Genomic DNA, 19474 nt, shown 5'->3' on the forward strand with positions numbered 1-19474 from the left:
GCCACGCGGCACTTTTACTTTTAATTTAAATTTCTTTACAACAAAGTGCGTTTGACACCAAATGAAAATCTCACCAAAGTGCACCCCTCCCTTCAAATTTTTACCTGTAACTCCTATATATCTAAAAAAAAAAAAAAACAAGTCTTGATATGAGATTTTTATCAACTTTATTTCACTTGTCAAAGACATAACAAGTCTTTTCTCTTATTGACCAATTACGCGCCAGACAGCATTTTCTCCTCCGCACAACTTTGGGTGTCCAAAATGTCTGCACCCATGTATTTGTTTATGTAGGAGTTTTTCCTATAGAGTAATAGAAACATTAATAAAAAGTGGTCAATTTGGTATATTTAGAACACATATCTATTGCTTATCTCACCTGTTGAATATTGGGACTGACAGTTCCAGCTAAAGTACACCATTGGCTGTTACATTTCACACACCAGTCAATCAGACCCACATCTGTGAAACAAGAGATATGTCTATAAATTGAAGCATTTTTTTCTAATTTTCTTCCCTTCTTTTGAAATAAAATGGTTAATCTAGCATATGTTTTGCTTGTTTTCTTATTATCTCTGAAAATTTCTCAAGATAGGTCATGTTTATCATTCAGGGTAGCAGGTACCCGTTATTAATAAAAAATGAAGAAAATCAACAGTTTTTTGTAAGAAACTGCTGAGTTATAGAAAGAATGAAAACTATTGTAGATAAAATACTCAATGGAAAGAAAGAAAATTATATCTAGTTCAAACATAAGATTGTAAAGAATTTCATCAGCAATGGGTTGCTGGCATCAGAGTACAAATACATCCCCACTGAAACTTTTTAATTTTGAAAGGGGCTGACCTACATTTTAGCCAACTTTCAGGAACATTTCATGTAATTGATGTTAAATATGTATATTCTCATAAAATGCAAATATAATTATTTGTATATCATTTCTTATTATTGACATAGTTGATAAATTGATTAAATGCCAAGGGCAGATAAATCAAATTGTCTGACTGAATACAGTGCTCAATTGTAAGCAAAGTGCTTGAATAACTGCAGTTCTAAGGAAATTTATTTTCTAATAATCTATAAAAAGATCTAAATAACTTAAATATTAAGAGATTAACTAGATTTTCTAAGAAAACCATTCCTTGGAACTCTTAATGAAAGCCAAGAGATCAATTGGAGAGTGTCCATGTGTTGTTCATTGTAAAAGGGTAGGGATCATTAATCTCTTCCTTCTTGAGAATGCATTGCTGAAATAAATTTTATTTTATTGAAACATACTGATAAAGGCATCTAAAAGCTTATGTATTATTTTTTTATTATTTACAACATATTTGAATTTCTTTTAAGCATTTGTGATGTAATACCTTTAAAATAATCATGTTTAAATAGAATTTACTCAGATAATTATTTTAAAAAATATCAAAATAAAATTGAAAAAAAAATAACTGCAGATAAGAATGACTCTTGTTATTCAAATAAACCAAATTTAACAAAATTCCTTCATTTTTCAGCATCATTAGAGCACAAAATTACCCCCACCCCTTTTCAGGTGAATATCAAGATTGGATATGGCAAGGAGGAGGGATATTCAGACACCTTTTTCATAATTTTTTCAGTTATAATTTTGCATATTTATTGCATTTTCAATGTATTTTCTGCAAAAACATATAGTACAGGAATTCAAATTAAATTTCCCACTAGTGATCTCTTAGTTTCACCAAAAGTATAACTTTTAATTCAAGCTAGAACTGATTACATGGCTGAAACTGGCTTTGCTGCTGGATTGTGCCTCTTGTGCAAAAAACAAAGTAATCTAATTAGTTAACAGCAGTCAAATTTTAATTAGTCAATCAAATCTGATTAACACAAATTTGAAAGAGAATTACTCAATCTGTTCCAGTGTCTACATTCATAAAATACATGGCTTTGAATGAATTTATCAAACTGCGAGGGGTATATTTAAATGTTTTGTGCATTGATGATGTCCATAAATATTGATATTGTATTATTTACAATATTCACAGGAAATTTCAGCATAAATATTTATTTAAAACTATTTATATGTACATTTATTGAAAATATGAGAGCTAGGGCAAAAAATTTGGCCTTTTTTTTCATTATGTGCAGTCCCCATTGTAAGCCTCAATTTACCCAAACCCTCTAATCTTTTAACAGATAGTAAAAATTAACTAAAATATAATCTCAATGCCAAAAAATAGGAACTGCTTGATTTTTTGACTGTAATCAATGTTTATCCATGAAATCATACCTATTCTATGGAGAAATGAAAACATTAACAAAAAGTGGTCAATTTGGTGTATTTAGAACATATATCTATTGCTTATCTCACCTCCGGAATATTGGGACTGACAGTTCCAGCTTAAGTACACCATTGGCTGTTACATTTCACACACCAGTCAATCAGACCCACATCTGTGAAACAAGAAAAATGTCTATAAATTGAAGCATTTTTTTCTAATTTTCTTCCCTTCTTTTGAAATAAAATGGTTAATCTAGCATGTGTTTTGCTTGTTTTTTCTTATTATCTCTGAAAATTTCTCAAAATAGGTCATGTTTATCATTCAGGGTAGCAGGTACCCGTTATTAATGAAAAATGAAGAAAATCAACAGTTTTTTGTAAGAAAATGCTGAGTTATGGTAATAATGAAAACTAATGTAGATAAAACAATCAATGGAAAGAAAGAAAATTATATTTAGTTCAAATGTACATAAGACTGAAAAGAATTTTATCAGCAATGGGTTGCTGGCATCAGAGCATCAAATACATCCCAACTGAAACTTTTGTAAATTTGAAAGGCGGTGACCTATATTTTAGCCAATTTTCAGGAACATTTTATGAAATTGATGTTAAATATGTATATTCTCTTAAAAAGCAAATATAATTATTTGTATATCATTTCTTATTATTGACATAATAAATAAATTGATTAAATGCCAAGGGCATATAAATCAAATTGTCGGACTGAATACAGTGCTCAATTGTAAGCAAAGTGCTTGAATAACTGCAGTTCTGATGAAATTTATTTTCTAAAAATCTATAAAAAGATCTAAATAACTTAAATATTAAAAGATTAACTAGATTTTCTAAGAAAACCATACCTTGGAACTCTTAATAAAAGCAAAGGGATCATCCGAAGAGTTCTCTTCCTTCTTGAGAATGCATTGCTGAAATACATTTTATTTTATTAAAACATACTAGACTGAAAAGAATTTTATCAGCAATGGGTTGCTGAAAAGAATTTTATCAGCAATGGGTTGCTGACATCAGAGCATCAAATACATCCCCACTGAAATTTTGTAAATTTGAAAGGGGATGACCTACATTTTAGCCAATTTTCAGGAACATTTCATGTAATTGATGTTAAGTATGTATATTATCATAAAATGTAAATATATTTATTTGCATATCATTTCTTATTATTGACATAATTAATAAATTGATTAAATGCAAAGGGCAGATAAATCAAATTGTCTGCCTGAATACAGTGCTCAATTGTAAGCAAAATGCTTGAATACCTGCAGTTTTGAGGAAATTAAATTTCTAATAATCTATAAAAAGATCTAAATAACTTAAATATTAAGAGATTAACTAGATTTTCTAAGAACCTTGGAACTCTTAATGAAAGCAAAGGGATTTATTAAAACATACTAATAAATGCATATAGAAGCTTATGTATTAATTTTTTTTTTTTACACCATCTTTTGAATTTCTTGTAAGCATTTGTGATGTAATACCTTTAAAATAATCATGTTTAAATAGAATTTACTCAGATAATTATTTTAAAAATATCAAAGATATTGAAAAAAATAGTTGCAGATAAGAATGACTCTTGTTATTCAAATAAACCAAATTTAAATAGAATTCCTTCATTTTTCAGCATCATTAGAGCACAAAATTACCCCCTCCCCCTTTTCAGGTGAATATCAAGATTGGATATGGCAAGGAGGAGGGATATTCAGACACCTTTTTCATAATTTTTTTCAGTTATAATTTTACATATGTATTGCATTTTCAATGTATTTTCTGCAAAAACATATTGTACAGGAATTCAAATTAAATTTCCCACTAGTAATCTCTAAGTTTCACCAAAAGTATAACTTTTAATTCAAGCTAGCACTGATTACATGGCTGAAACTGTCTTTGCTGCTGGATTGTGCCCCTTGTGCAAAAACAAAGTAACCTAATTAGTTAACAGCAGTCAAATTTTGTTATAAATTAGTCAATCAACTCTGATTAACACAAATTTAAAAGAGGATTACTCAATCTGTTCCAGTGTCTACACTCATAAAACACATGGCTTTAAATGAATTTATCAAACTGCGAGGGGGATATTTAAATGTTTTGTGTATAGATGATGTCCATAAATATTGATATTGTATTATTTACAATATTCACAGTAAATTTCTGCATAAGTATTTATTTAAAACTTTTTACATGTACATTTATTGAAAATATGAGGGCTAGGGCAAAAATTTTGGCATTTTTTAAGTAGGGGCAGTACCCATTGTGAGCCTCAATTTACCCAAATCCTCTAATTTTTAAACAATTAGTAAACCTAACTGAAATATAATCTCAATGCCAAAAAAATAAGAACTGATTGATTTTTGACTTAAATCAATGTTTATCCATGAAATTATACCTTTACTATAGACTAATAGAAACATTAATAAAAAGTGGTCAATTTGGTATATTAAGAACACATATCTATTGCTTATCTCACCTCTTGAATATTGGGACTGACAGTTCGGGCTTAAGTACACCATTGGCTGTTACATTTCACACACCAGTCAATCAGACCAACATCTGTGAAACAAGAAATATGTCTATATATTGAAGCATTTTTCTATTTTACTTCCCTTCTTTTGAAATGAAATGGTTTATCTAGCATATGTTTTGCTTGTTTTTCTTATTATCTCTGAAAATTTCTCAAGATAGCTCATGTTTTCATTCAGGGTAGCAGGTACCCGTTATTAATGAAAAATGAAGAAAATCAGCAGTTTTTTGTAAGCAAATGCTGAGTTATGGTGATAATGAAAACTAATGTAGATAAAATAATCAATGAAAATAATCAGAATTTTATCTAGCTCAAATGTACATAAGACTGAATTTTTTTTTATCAGCAATGGGTTGCTTGCATCAGAGCATCAAATATATCCCCACTGAAACTTTTGTAAATTTGAAAGGGGTGACCTATATTTTAGCCAATTTTCTGGAACATTTCATGTAATTGATGTTAAATATGTATATTCTCTTAAAAAGCAAATATAATTATTTGTATATCATTTCTTATTATTGGCATACTTATGAAATTGATTAAATGCCAAGGGCAGATAAATCAAATTGTCTGACTGAATACAGTGCTCAATTGTAAGCAAAGTGCTTGAATAACTGCAGTTCTGATGAAATTTATTTTCTAAAAATCTATAAAAAGATCTAAATAACTTAAATATTAAAAGATTAACTAGATTTTCTAAGAAAACCATACCTTGGAACTCTTAATAAAAGCAAAGGGAACATCCGGAGAGTGTCCATGTGTTGTTCATTGTAAGAGGGTAGGGTTCATTAATCTCTTCCTTCTTGAGAATGCATTGCTGAAATACATTTTATTTTATTAAAACATACTGATAAATGCATCTAACAGTTAATGTATTGATTTTTTATTATTTACACCATCTTTTGAATTTCTTGTAAGCATTTGTGATGTAATACCTTTAAAATAATCATGTTTAAATAGAATTTACTCAAATAACTATTTAAAAAAAATATCAAAGAAATTGAAAAAAATAATTGCAAATAAGAATGACTCTTGTAATTCAAATAACCAAATTTAAATAAAATTCCTTCTTTTTTCAGCATCATAAGAGCACAAAATTACCCCCTTTTTTTCAGCTGAATATCAAGATTGAATATGGCAAGGAGGTGGGATACTCAGACACCTTTTTCATATTTTTTTCAGCTATAATTTTGCATATTTATATATTTGTATATTATATATATTTTCAATGTATTTTTTGCAAAAACATATTGTACAGGAATTCAAATTAAATTTCCCACTAGTAATCTCTGAGTTTCACCAAAAGTATAACTTTTAATTCAAGCTAGCACTGATTACATGGATGAAATTGGCTTTGCTGCTTGATTGTGCCCCTTGTGCAAAAACAAAGTGACCTAATTAGTTAACAGCAGTCAAATTTTGTTGTAAATTAATTTCATGCATTTGACCAGACCTAGATATAGTTGTGACTGTAACAAAAATATATTGATATAGTTGCATGGTTTTGTTTTTTTTTTTATGTCAATGAAATGTTATGAAGTCATATTTTTGTCTATTTTTTTTCATAAAGGTGGATTAAACCCGGATTGTCAGAAAATCTTCATAATTTCATAATCAGAGTAATCTAAATAAAATTGAAAGATTAAAAACACTGGTACAGAATGTTTAGGTCTTAATGAGAAGAAATCAACATATGAATTTGATATACATATTTATTCTGATCTCACCCCTGTATGCACTAAGAAAAGAAAACAAAAACACCATTGTGTAGCTACAACAAAGAAAAACTTAACTACTGGAAAGTTATAGAAAACGAGTTACAGCAGGCCAACCCGAGAAAACGATATTAATATGCACTTAGAAATGGAAAACACACACCACTGTGAAGCTACAACAAAGAAACAACTTAACTACAATTTCATCACCCAGTCCAAAGGGAGTTAATCATTTTTATTTTTCTCCTCTCAATATGTATTCATATTCAAAAAAAAAAAAATCTCATAATATTTTTTTAAGATTTTCAATTCACTGAACATTGTAAAAATTGGGGTCCTTATATTCTTCCTTATTTTATCTATCCCAGAATGAGTCATTGTTCATTATCAATGACCTTATACTAACCATTGTATGTAATTTGAGGCCTGTCACTTCAGTGTTTTGGAAACGAAATTGAAAGGTTAAAAAACTTGGTTCATAATGTTGTGGTCATTATAAGAATATAATTTACACTTGATTACATACTGATTCTAAGCTTACCCCTCCTTTTGATTGTGTGAAGAAAATCTCAGTTCCTCAGTATGAGGCACTTAGAGAGGAAGAGCAGATGCCCCCTATTTAATTTGTTGACAATTAATTTAAAAAAGAGTCATTCTTTCTGATAACAAATTAAAGCTCAGTCTCGGAAGTCTTAAACAGTATTATCAATAAGCTACATATTTTTAAAAGAGCATTTCAGATCAATTTAAAAAAATAGATCAAGAAGTGTGATGATTTTGAATTTAAACCCCAACATGTTCAAAACAATAAGGGACTGGAAAATGAAACATTTCAAAATTTACCTTCGATGTACAGAAAACATTTCGACAAAATACATCAGGTGGATAGCAGTCTCCATTTTTTTCCTATATATAGAAAATGCTCATGCGGATCAGATACATGTACCAACCTCTCCAGGGGACTAAAAAGCCGAAAGATAGAAGTCCTCTATGGTGCAAGAAAGAAAATGAACATAAAAAGTAAATTTTATTAAAGCATAAAACATGAATGATTTTTTTTAAGTTTCTGAAGTTGTGAAAATGCTCATGCAGATCAGATACCAACCTCTCCAGGGGCCTATATATATAGCTAAAAGATAGAACACCTTTATAGTGCAAGGATGAAAATGAAATAAATTTAAAAATAAAACGTGAATGAAAGAGTAAGATTTTTTAAGTTTCCTACCAAACCTTAAATTTACATATCTCCTACATTGCTGAATGTTAAAAAAAATGATCGACATAGTTTGGTAAATGTCATTAATGTACAATATCACATTCATTTAAATATCAATACATGAAAGGTGAAATGTGATATATGCAGGTTATTGACACAAGCAAAATTAGGAGCCCGAGGTCTCAACAATAAGATTTTATCATGTTGAAAGTCTTCTCTGGCTATTCAATCTAAGGGAAGTAACTCTTAGTACTAAAACAGGCCAACCCGAGGAAACGATATAAATATGTACTTAGAAAAGGAAAACACACACCATTGTAAAGCTACAACAAAGAAACAACTTAACTACAATTTCATCTGCCAGTCAAAAGGGAGTTAATCATTTTTAATTTTTTACTCTCGATATGTATTCATTATTCAAAAAGAGTATCTCATAATAACTTTTCAAGATTTTCAATTCACTGAACATTGTAGAAAAAGGGGTCCTTATATTCTTCCTTATTTATCTATCCCAGAATTAGTCATTTTTCATTATCAATGACTTTATACTAACCAGTGTATGTAATTTGTGGCCCGTCATTTCAGTGTTTTGGAGACTGTGACCATCTCAATTGTTGACACCTTCCTGTTGCAACAAGTGTTGTAGGGAATGAATAACTTTTATACATGAGATCAGACCTGGATATAGTTGTGACTGTAATGAAAAATATATTGATGCAATTGCATGCTTTTGTTTTTTTCGGATGTTAATAAAAGGATATAAATTCACATTTTTTGTCAATTTTCTTCAAAAGTGTGGTTTCTCCAAGACTTGAGATTACTCTTAAATTTGATAAATCATAACAAATTAATTAGAATTGAAAGATTAAAACACTGGTTCAGAATGTTTTGGCATTTATAAGACTATAATCTACAACTGATATACATACTGATTTTAATCTTACCCCTCCTTTTGATTGTGTGTAAAAACAAGTCTCAATTCCTCAGTTGGAGGCACTTAGAGGAATAGTAGATGCCCCTATTCCATTTGCTGACAATTTATTTAGGAAAGAGAAAGTCAATCTTTTTGATAACAATTCAAAGCTCAGCCTCGGAAGTCTTAAACAGTTCTATCAATAAGCTACACATATTTAAAAGGCCATTTCAGATCAATTTTTAAAAAAATAATCAAAAATTGCGATGATTATGACTTCAAACCCCAAAATGCTCCACACAATAAGGGGCTAGAAAATTAAACAATGGAAAATTTAACTTCAACGTACAGAAAACGTTTCGACAAAATACATCAGGTGGATAGCAGTCTCCATCTTTTTCGTATATATAGAAAATACTCATGCGGATCAGATACCAACCTCTCCTGGTGCCTAGAAAGCTGAAAGATAAAAATCCTCTATGGTGCAAGGATAAAAATGAACCAGAAAAGCAAATTCAATTTAAGTATAAAACATAAATGAAAGAGAAATTTTTTTAAAGTTCAATATTCAAAAAATTGGGGCCCCTATATTCTTCCTTTTTCATCTATCCAAGCTTTAATCATTTATTATTATCAAATCAATGTATGTAATTTGAGGCCTGTCACTGTGACCATCTCAATTGATGACACCTTCCTGTTGCAACAAGTGTTGTAGGGAATGAATAACTTTCATACCTGTGATCATACCTGGATATAGTTGTGACTGCAATGAACAATATATTGATATAGCTTATGTTAATAAAATGTTATGAAGTCACATTTTTGTCAACTTTTTTTCATAAAGGTGGATTAACCCAGACTATGAGAAAAGTTCCAAAATTTCATAAGCATAGTAAACTAATTGAAATTGAAAGATTAAAAACACTGGTACAGAATTATTTGGTCTTAATGAGAAGAAATGAACCTATGAGTCAGATATACATATTGATTCTTATCTTATCTGTTGTTGATAAAGTGTGTGTAAAAAAGCATTCAGCACGCCAAGTTTGAGGCACTTGGAGAAAAAGCAGGTGCCCCCTATTAAAGCTGTTTACAATTAATTTAGACAAGAGAATGTCAACTTCCATATTAACCTAGCAAAAAATTGCTCAGTTTGTAATTTTCAAAAATCTTATAATTTCTTATTTATGTGATTTGTGATCAGACCTGGATATATTTGTCACTCTAATGAATAATAGATTTAAGAATTGCATTTTTTTTTGTTTTTTGGGTTTTTTTTTTTGGGGGGGGGGGGGGATGTTAATAAAATTTTATAAAGCAACGTTTATTTCACCTTTTTTGAATTTAAAAGAGTAAAGCTAATAAAGTAAAACTGAAAGGTTTTGAAGCTTTCAAAAGTATCAAAGTATCTCTATGTGCAAAATTTGAAAAGCATAGAAAATGAGTTGCATAGTATCAATTTGATGAAACAACATGCACCAAAAAGAGGGAAAATACAGACTTTTGTGAAGCTACAACGAAAAAAAAAATAATCAGAAATTCCTCATTCTGCAGTCAAATGGAAGCAATTCAGTTGCTCACATGCAGATATATGAAGTCAAGACAGGAAAATGGGCTCCTTTTGCTTGACTTCCAAAACAGGCCCTTCCAAGGGCCATACAATAATTCGAACAGATTCCAAAAGTGCAAAAGGTTTAAGAAACTCAATAGAAATGAACACCGGGTCTCAGACCCTACACTTCTATTAATGTGCATATATAAAGCAAAACATAGAAAAACACACATGTACATACACAATACATACATATATTTCTATATACATACAAACATTCATCACAAGAGCAATAAATTGCTTTTTCTTAACTTACTTTCCTCCTCTTGCTCTGGCAATAACACAACCCTAAACTATTTTCAACTTTCATCTCTACCCCTCCCCCTTTGACCTCTTTTGCAGAGAACACAACTCCTCTAAAACCCCCGCCCCCAAAAAGCTTTTGAATATTTTTATTTTTTTCTCTCGATATGTCTTTAATATTCGAATAAATAGCTCATGACTTTCAAATTCACTAAACATGTTAAAATTAGGGTCTCTATAATGAAGACTTCTATTTTTCCCTATAGAACTCTATAAAATTTTTCTGCCTTCTCATTTCTCTTCCAATTTAATTTCAGAGAAACCCTTGGCATTTTTTATAACTATTCTAAGCGTTTATGAAGAAAAAAATAGTGTCCCATGGCGTTCATAGGTCAAAATTGCAGTTTTTACAATTGACAGCAATCGGCAGTAAGTGACACTTTGCCAAAAATATCACCCCACTCCTACAGTATCCCCTGTTATTGCTATATTTTCTGTCATATTTTCCTACATTCCATCAATTATTTTAAACATTGATATTTTTATTTTGAAATAAAAAGAAAATAATATACATGAACTTAGCCAATCTAGTAACGCACGCTATTCGGAGCACTATATTACGTTTTTCAAAGTCAAATTTACGTGTTTATTTTAAAAAAGCTACATGTTTATTCGGGGATTAGGCATGCTTATTAGCGCCCTCTATTAGGGAGGGCACTAACTCCTATAATTCATCAGAAATTTCATGAAAGGCAAAGTCATACTCGTCAAAATACTGAAATTTTTTGTGGATAGTAACTTGACCATTGGTAAAAGGTACAGACTAATTATACAATTTACAAAAAAAACCATGTTTAAGTGTTTGTTTGTGTGTGTGTGGGTGAGTGTGTGTGTGTGTTTGGTGTGGATGTTTTTGTTTGTGAGTATGGTATGACTACGTACATTAATAACTCCGCAATGTCCAGGTGGGTTGGGGGTTCGGGGTTGGGGAATTCTTCAATTTTTTTGCTTTTAGTACTCACTGACTAGAACTCTTTGACGATATACAGGAAAATATTACAAGTCACTGTCTGATGCAATGCATTACGCACAGCAATTTACAAATTAGGGGGGGGGTAGGGAATTCGGAAGTTGAGGTTGAACACCTATGGAATATCTTTTAACTCAAATTCTCCTCGGTACACCAGAAAAAAGAATGTTGTTACTATAATATCAATTTTCAAAGATCTGAGTGAGGAAAATAGTAAGCTATGACATGTTTTTGATCTATTTTGTGGAAAAAGACTTCAAAAATGCTATATATTAGTTATTTTAGAGCCTACATTTATTAAATGCAAAGAAACTTATTTATCCATTTTTGTTATAGATGTGATATTTGGATATATAGATATATAAAACATCTCCATATTTTATGTACAATATAGGATGAGGTCATTTTAAGACGTTTAAAGAGGCTGGGTGGTCGTGGCCATTTTTAGACTATTTAGATCTCCTTCAGAAGAAGAGCTCCATATAAACAAAAATGATCAAAATTTAAAAAAAATATACATTCATTACAGTAGGAATATACAATTCCTAAAAATTATGTAATGTGGTTCAAATCTCCATGTTAAGGACATTAAGATTCTTTATTTAGACTTTTAATGTGATGTCGAAAATAGAGAAAAAAGAAAAAAAAAATAAATTAATAAAATCAATACAATTATTTTATTTGAGCAAGGATAACACATTTTATCATTGTTTATATGATTTAATTGTTGTTATCTTTTATTTCTATATTTATGAACCTATTAAGAAAAAAATATGTTAACATGTATCAAGATAATGTATTATTATTTCTAATTCTTTACAACACTGTATACACTTCATGAAAAGTGCTGCGAACCTACATACATGTAAATTACATTATTTAATTGCTATAATTATATTTTTAGACCACAGTTTGAAAATTTTGCTGGTCATCAACAGTTATATATAGGTATAATTAATTTATTTGCAAGATTTTTTTCAGGTTCGCAGCCCTTTTCGAATATCTTAGTGATTCAGGTGTTCATGTGTAAAAACTTGGCAGTGTTTCAACAAAATTGAAGACAAATTTACTTTGTTTTTTGTGTACTACCTTGATTTCAGAGCACTTGTTTTCCGATAAAAAAAATTCCTACTTTCTGCAACAAGTGATGCTACTTTTCTGCGATTAAAGTTTTTGCATTACCACGATTTCTTTAAACATTAACTCTTCCGTTAGCCAAGCACCCGTTGCCCTCAACACAGGAAAGTGAAAATATGCACTAGACAAAATTGCTATGGACCACCTAAGAGAATTCATATTTTACTTTTAAAAACCTGTTTATGTTGCATTTGATATATAAATAGGTTGCTTTAGCAACAAATAAGGAATATTAATGTCAAAATTTATAAATAACCACGATGTTCATTGGATTGTGAACAATAAATAGAAAAAAATATATCGAGTCTAGTCCATTTTTGAAAAAAAAAATTTCATTGTATTTGTGTTCCTTCCATTTGTACTAATTAAAAACTCAGAAATAAACAAAACAATTAAAAGCTTATGAATTCCACTCATTAAAAATTGTTCAAAATAGATTAACAAACATTAAATTGTTTACTTTAGATAACCAAAGCATCTAGTAAGCAGCATACAATCAGTTGAAAATTGTTCCACAAAACCGGAAGTGGGCGGATTTGACATAATTATACTAAGGTATCAGGTGATTACTAGGAAATATGATAATCAATGATTTAATGTTATTTGTTTTAAAATGGGGGACTACTCCTGTGGCAGTCTCACAGACCCCTCTAGTGATCATGAATTTCATATCTGAGCAAAATTTGTGCGCAGTGCACAGCTGGAAATTGGTTTTCGGACAAAAAGGTCATTTCATACTTTTTTTCCATGATACCAAGACATTTGTCAATCCCATTCTTTGGAAATAATGGCATATCATATACACTAGTACCGATCCGGCAAATGTTCAATTAACAAATAAAATTAACAAGTGGTGCGTTAGCAATTTTGTCTAGTGTATGTAATTAGGCAGGATAAGTCTTTTTAAGAATTTGATTTAAATCCATCAGCACTGTATAAAACAACGATTAAAAACAACCACTGCTCTTAAATATTCTGAAAAAATGATCTAAATAACATATATGCATGCTTTCATATTTCGTTGCGAGCTTCGTATATAATTGTTTCTGTATGAACAATGCCTATAACATCTTTTTAACGAATCACTACTAATTTTTTATGCTAATCATTACCGGTAGAACTCTTTAAAAAAATGCAAGTAAATATCAGAAACCGTGTAATGATTAGCTTTATAGCGAAATACATGTATATTACTTGAACACATTGTCCGCCGTCATAAGATCCTGACTTCTCTAAACCATGATTTTCATTCAGCTTAACCCAGCTAGCTGTCACTATAGAAGGCCAAAATCGCCTCATATTCCCGGAAAAAGTGTTAAATTTATCATGAGTTAAATATTTCCTGCTGAATTTTATGTATACTGAAAAGAAAAAGAAACACACATGATTGCATCACCAAAAATTATCTCAAGAGAACCATGGCCACATCGCTCACCTGAGCACATGAGCTAATTAGAAAACACAAATCAACTCAGTAGTGAAAAGTTTACTTGCTGGGGGAGGGATTTGAATTCTTTATAACTTAAGAATGTAACTATATCAATAAAGCATACACGTATAATTTTGCAATACTTGACAAGAAGATTTTTAGATCCGGGGGTCATAATTTGAACAAATATGAATCTACACTACCCGAGGATGCTTCCATATGAGTTTCATCATTCCTGGCCCAATGGTTATGGAGAGAAAGATTTTTCCAACACATTACTTGATCTCCCATTGTGACCTCCTATATATTCCTATGTAAAACTTTGACAAGCCATTGCCACCACAACCCCCTGGGGTAATGATTTGAACAAACTTGAATCTACACTACCCGAGAATGCCTCCGAATGAGTTTCATCATTCCTGACCCAATGGTTCTGAAAAAGATTTTCCCTATGCATTCCTATGTAAAACTTTGCCAAGTCATTGTAGCCATACCCAAATCCAGGGGTCATGATTTGAACAAATATGATTCAACACTACCTGAAAATGCTTCCATATGAGTTTCATCATTCCTGGCCCAATGGTTCTAGAGAAGAAGATTTTTAAAGATTTTTCCTATATATTACTATGTAATTTTTTTTTTAAAGTTTGTTATTAGTGCTAAATTTTAAAACCACTTGATTTTATTGACAGCGAAGAAACACTCAGGAAATGCTTAAAACTGACTAGTGTACAAACAGTTAGATACCTCGGACCTGCTCAAAACAATCTAGAACCAAGTAATCTAACATAATAAAATATTGATTAAATAATTATCACTATGCATTGTCATCATTATCATTGAATGAATACGTCTTTAGAGGGGTTGATTTGTTTTGATTGCAATTTACATCTGTGATCTGGATGGCAATTATCTCTTAATACCAACAAGAGAGAACTTCATTAATGACACACACATTCCTTTTCTTCTTCTTTTTTTTTTTTGACATACACAATCTTATTCTACGTTGATCAAACAACACAGATTAAAATAATATAAATCATTGTGTTTCAAAGCTGAATACACATATTAAAGAATGGTGGTGCATAATTTAGATAAACATAAAACAAAAAAAATCAAAATTTATATAATGATTAGAAAGAAACTACATTATAATTATAAAATAAACTGTCTTCTGTATAATTGAAGGACTGGGGATATGTTTTGCAATAGAATATAAGACAGCATAATGGGGAGTTGTGGTGACAATATATCATGCATGTGTATTAAATAAAGTAATTGAATGTAATTGAAAAAGTAATTGAAATTACATGGTATTTTTTCATTGTAATTAATTGAATCACAATTACAAGTAATCAATAAAAAATGTTCAATTACAAATTACATTCAATAAATATTAAAAATGTAATTAATTAAAGTCAATTGCAATTGTTTTTTTCAATTACCCGATCCCTGCTCTGTACTTGATCCGTGGATAAAGCTATTATTGTAGAACGTAAATTTAAAACAAGAGAATTAAACAAGTGTTATCTTTCTAAAATTGAAATATATTTTTGAAATTAAATCTTTGTAGTCTTATGAAATTGGAAATATAAAGACCTCATATAAAGCCGCAGTCAGGCACACTTACACAGTAACGTACAAGAATGACAGACACAGCCCCTCGAAAATCTCCAAAGTTCAACGAAATCCACTTCACTATTAAGTATGAAGTATATTAAACAATATTCTTTAAAAGTGCGCTAATCCTTAATTTTATATAATTTCGTTGTGTATCAAGTCAATCAAGGAAGTTTATCGAAATACGGCTAAATTTTACATAGTTCCCCGGCGTGAGGAAGTTGCACACAGCTCTTTCCTGTTTAGAATTTTCATATTTAGAAATTTACTTTTATTAGACTTTATATATACTTATGCAAATAGGTGAATTCATATTCATCAGAACTAATGCTGTTTAAAATTAAATCGAATCCTATATTCATTTTCTCGGAATATATTACGGCGTATTTCCTATGGGCGTCCTTAATCTAGCTGCGATATAAGTATGACCAATCAGGGCTTTTTTGCTCTTGAGAAGAAGATTCTTTTGTATATAATCATATGTTGACTTTTTAATCCTGTGTAAAACTTTTATCCTCTATTTTTGACCCATCCAACACACACAGATCATGATTTAAAAAAATATATATATTTCCTGTTCAGCTATATTAAAAAAAAGTAATATTAAATTTTATCTTAATATCTTCTTTAAATGCATTAAAGTTAGCAATCAATGTAAAATACTTACTACAACATAAAAGTGGAGAAGTAATTAGTTACTAATAATGATAATACCATACTTTGTAACAGTTTCAGGGCTTGTATCAGCTGTGTGTCACATGACTAGTATAAAAATATAATTGTTAGGCAGATTGATACGCATTAAAAAAAAAACTTAAGTTCCTTTACCTGAATAGTGCTGGTAGCTCGTTTGCCCTGTTTGGCCATGGGAAGTTTTCGTAATTTTTCGCCTCTATATTGCAATGAATTTTTATAATATTCTTCTCAGCACTGTTACAACGCACTTTTGAAAAAAAAGATCAAAGTGCGTTAAAAAACTACGTACGCTAACTCTTGATTCCTTTACACTCATTTAATTGAATATTAATGACAGTTTGGTCATAAAATGAGAATGAGAATGAGAAGATCTGTTCAATTATAATTGATTAATAATTTTAATACCAGTATAAAATAGTTAATTATCCCTTATTCTAGTTCTTTAAAAAAAGGGGGGTAGGCGATATTTTCTGTTGAAACCGGGCTTTACACCATCACCGTATTTTAAGATATTTTTGAATGTGAATAAATGTTCCTTGCCTCGTTTCTTATGTTTTAAGCATATGAAATTCAACATATATCATTAATAAAATACTATGTTTTAGTTGTTAACCCCTTTGAAATTGGTGAAAAATTAGAACTTTTGCATTTGTTTTGGTCAACATATGCCCCCCACCCCCCACCCCCTTCCCCCACCCCCGTGAAACACAAAAAGCTTTGGTACGAAAATGTGAAATAACAGTCTATATTACCTGTATGGTGGGAATTTTGTTTCAGGGGGGGGGGGGGTTTAAAATATTTTCCGTTTCCGTTGATTTCTATAGTGAAAAACGCGAGTTTTACCAAAATTATAGGTTTATCTCTCTTTGTTTTCCCAAATAAGCAATGTGTTATGGAATTTCATGTAAATATGAATACAAATATGGAAAATCATTCAAATATATTAAATTTTGAAAATTGACTTAGAGGTAGGCGGGAGAACAATACTATTGTTTGTAGTTCTTTTGGACAAAGTTAACGACTTTGAAAAAATAATTCTTATTTTCAAAATGCGTTAATATCGACCATATTAACGCACTTTGAAAAAAAAATGTGCATGACTTAAAGTAGTCAATATTCTAGCAAATCTTAGATATGATAAATAATTTTTTGCACCGGGTTGGATAACTTTTCGTTGATTCGTCACTTAAGGATCTGAGATATAGACATTTTACATTTGAAACTTAGAGGTACGAGGAATGCGGCAAAATAGAGTGACTGTCCAAGTTTGTAAAATAATTTTCCAACACAACATAAGGGCGTTTTTATAGTTACTAGTATTTAATAAGTATTAAGAAGTACAACATTTTTCTTATACATGTACCTATGCAAGATGATGGCATTTATTTTACGGTTATTTAAACAGATTGGTATTGAAGAGTATGAAAACATGTTTATGCATTTTATATTTTTATTTTTGATTTGTATTTGAATTTGTAAAGTTACTTTGTCTAAAACTTGGTGAAGTACCTATGGTTGCTAACATCAGCGATATGGCCCCTAAACCTCTCTTCTATAATAAAAGATGGTGTGATATTATTTTTTAAAGCAAAGCTTATTTATTTTTTATATTTTTTTACGTTAACTTTAATTTATGAAACGAAAAATGAATACATATATTTGGGTAGGAAAAATAAAGAAATGGACTGAGGGTTCTGCTACCTGTCTTTTCCTTTTCTCAATAAGAATAGATCATTTCTACTTTTTTTTTGGAAGAATTATAAAAAAAAAAATAATGCTGTCTATTTCTAAAATGTAAGTCCGGAAATTTTATTTTGAAATTCTTTTCAAATTCGTTAAGTGCCTCCATGGTAAAATATGTTGATGTACACTTTTAACGCACTTTGAAAAAAAAAAACATTCAAAATGTGTTAATGTTGTCCCAAATTTTCACAAAAAATCAGCATGCATTACCAGGGTTTTCGAAATTATGAAAATTTTCCCATTATTCAAAGAAAAGTATACAAAAATTACAAAACACAATTTACAGATTTTTTTTCGAAATTTGTTTTAGAAGAGGTGTGCAAATCCATAATTATAGAAAAATTTAAAGTACTGCACACAGGTCAATCATCTAGTAGAATTCAACTCCAGGTAAAAGCTCAATAAAGTTCAAAATATGTTGCATACGACCTTAAGGTCAAAATTTCAAACAGGTATCGTCGTTATTCAGTAAGAACGTAAAATGACGTCGCGTGCAACGAATTAAGTTTCCAATCATTCAAATAACTTTATAACATATATAAACTCTTTAAAGATGTTTTTTTATAATTGTCTTCTTTCAAGATCTTAAATTTTCAATATATACCATGAAGATGAATTTGTTCTCTCCCATAGGCAGATCTAGTAATTTCGACGGGAGGGGGGGTATATACGGATTCTGAAAACAGATTTTGTTAATTTGGAAATATAATATGTGTACCGTACAATTCAACACTAATATATTTGATATTCTAGCTCGATTTAAAGATACAAAGCACTTGTACATTTAGACATAAAAACTACTGATGACATACTTTTTCTATCAAAAATGTCGGATGGTCATTTAAAGGAAGTAAATAATTTCTTGACAGCTTTATATATTGTTTCTTTTCAAATTATTTCATTCATATACTTTTAACAATAAGTAGACTACTGTCGATGTTATTATTACTTAACTTTAACATTGATTTATACGCTTGGAGGTTTGATGAGGTGTGGATGGGAGTTCCACATTAACTGTATTTAATTCCTAAACAAAATGCAAACTCAATTTCAAGCTTTCATCCGAACAAAACAAAATAGAATCAAAAGTAATTATTATCAGAGAATAGCTTTTCGGCATCTTAAATTTTATAATTGCTACCTTTTAAAAAACACTCCGTATTTTCACTCAATTCTTCTCCATTGAGGTTTTAGAATAATTCATAAACATTTTCCTTCTTGTATTTTGATAAGTCTAAGGTGCATGTATATGCATACGTCATTCACATATTTTTTTGTATTTGCATGTTATATACAGGAATGTCCACTTTTGTATTATAACCAT

General features: G+C 30.0%; 1 long non-coding RNA gene across 1 annotated transcript; it reads right to left on the reverse strand.

Moving 5' to 3' along the window:
• Positions 1-205: 205 nt before the first annotated feature.
• Positions 206-15822, reverse strand: LOC134263296 (uncharacterized). The gene is made up of 7 exons (XR_009991226.1): positions 15722-15822; positions 5508-5613; positions 4743-4825; positions 3121-3186; positions 2351-2433; positions 380-462; positions 206-303 (listed from the first exon to the last, which is right to left on the reverse strand). It is a non-coding gene; the product is annotated as an uncharacterized LOC134263296 (long non-coding RNA).
• Positions 15823-19474: the final 3652 nt, after the last annotated feature.

The sequence above is a fragment of the Saccostrea cucullata genome, unplaced genomic scaffold (assembly GCF_032062105.1).
Source record: "Saccostrea cucullata isolate Sc308-1 unplaced genomic scaffold, CSIRO_AGI_Scuc_v1 ctg3716, whole genome shotgun sequence".
Classification (NCBI taxonomy): Eukaryota; Metazoa; Mollusca; class Bivalvia; order Ostreida; family Ostreidae; genus Saccostrea; species Saccostrea cuccullata.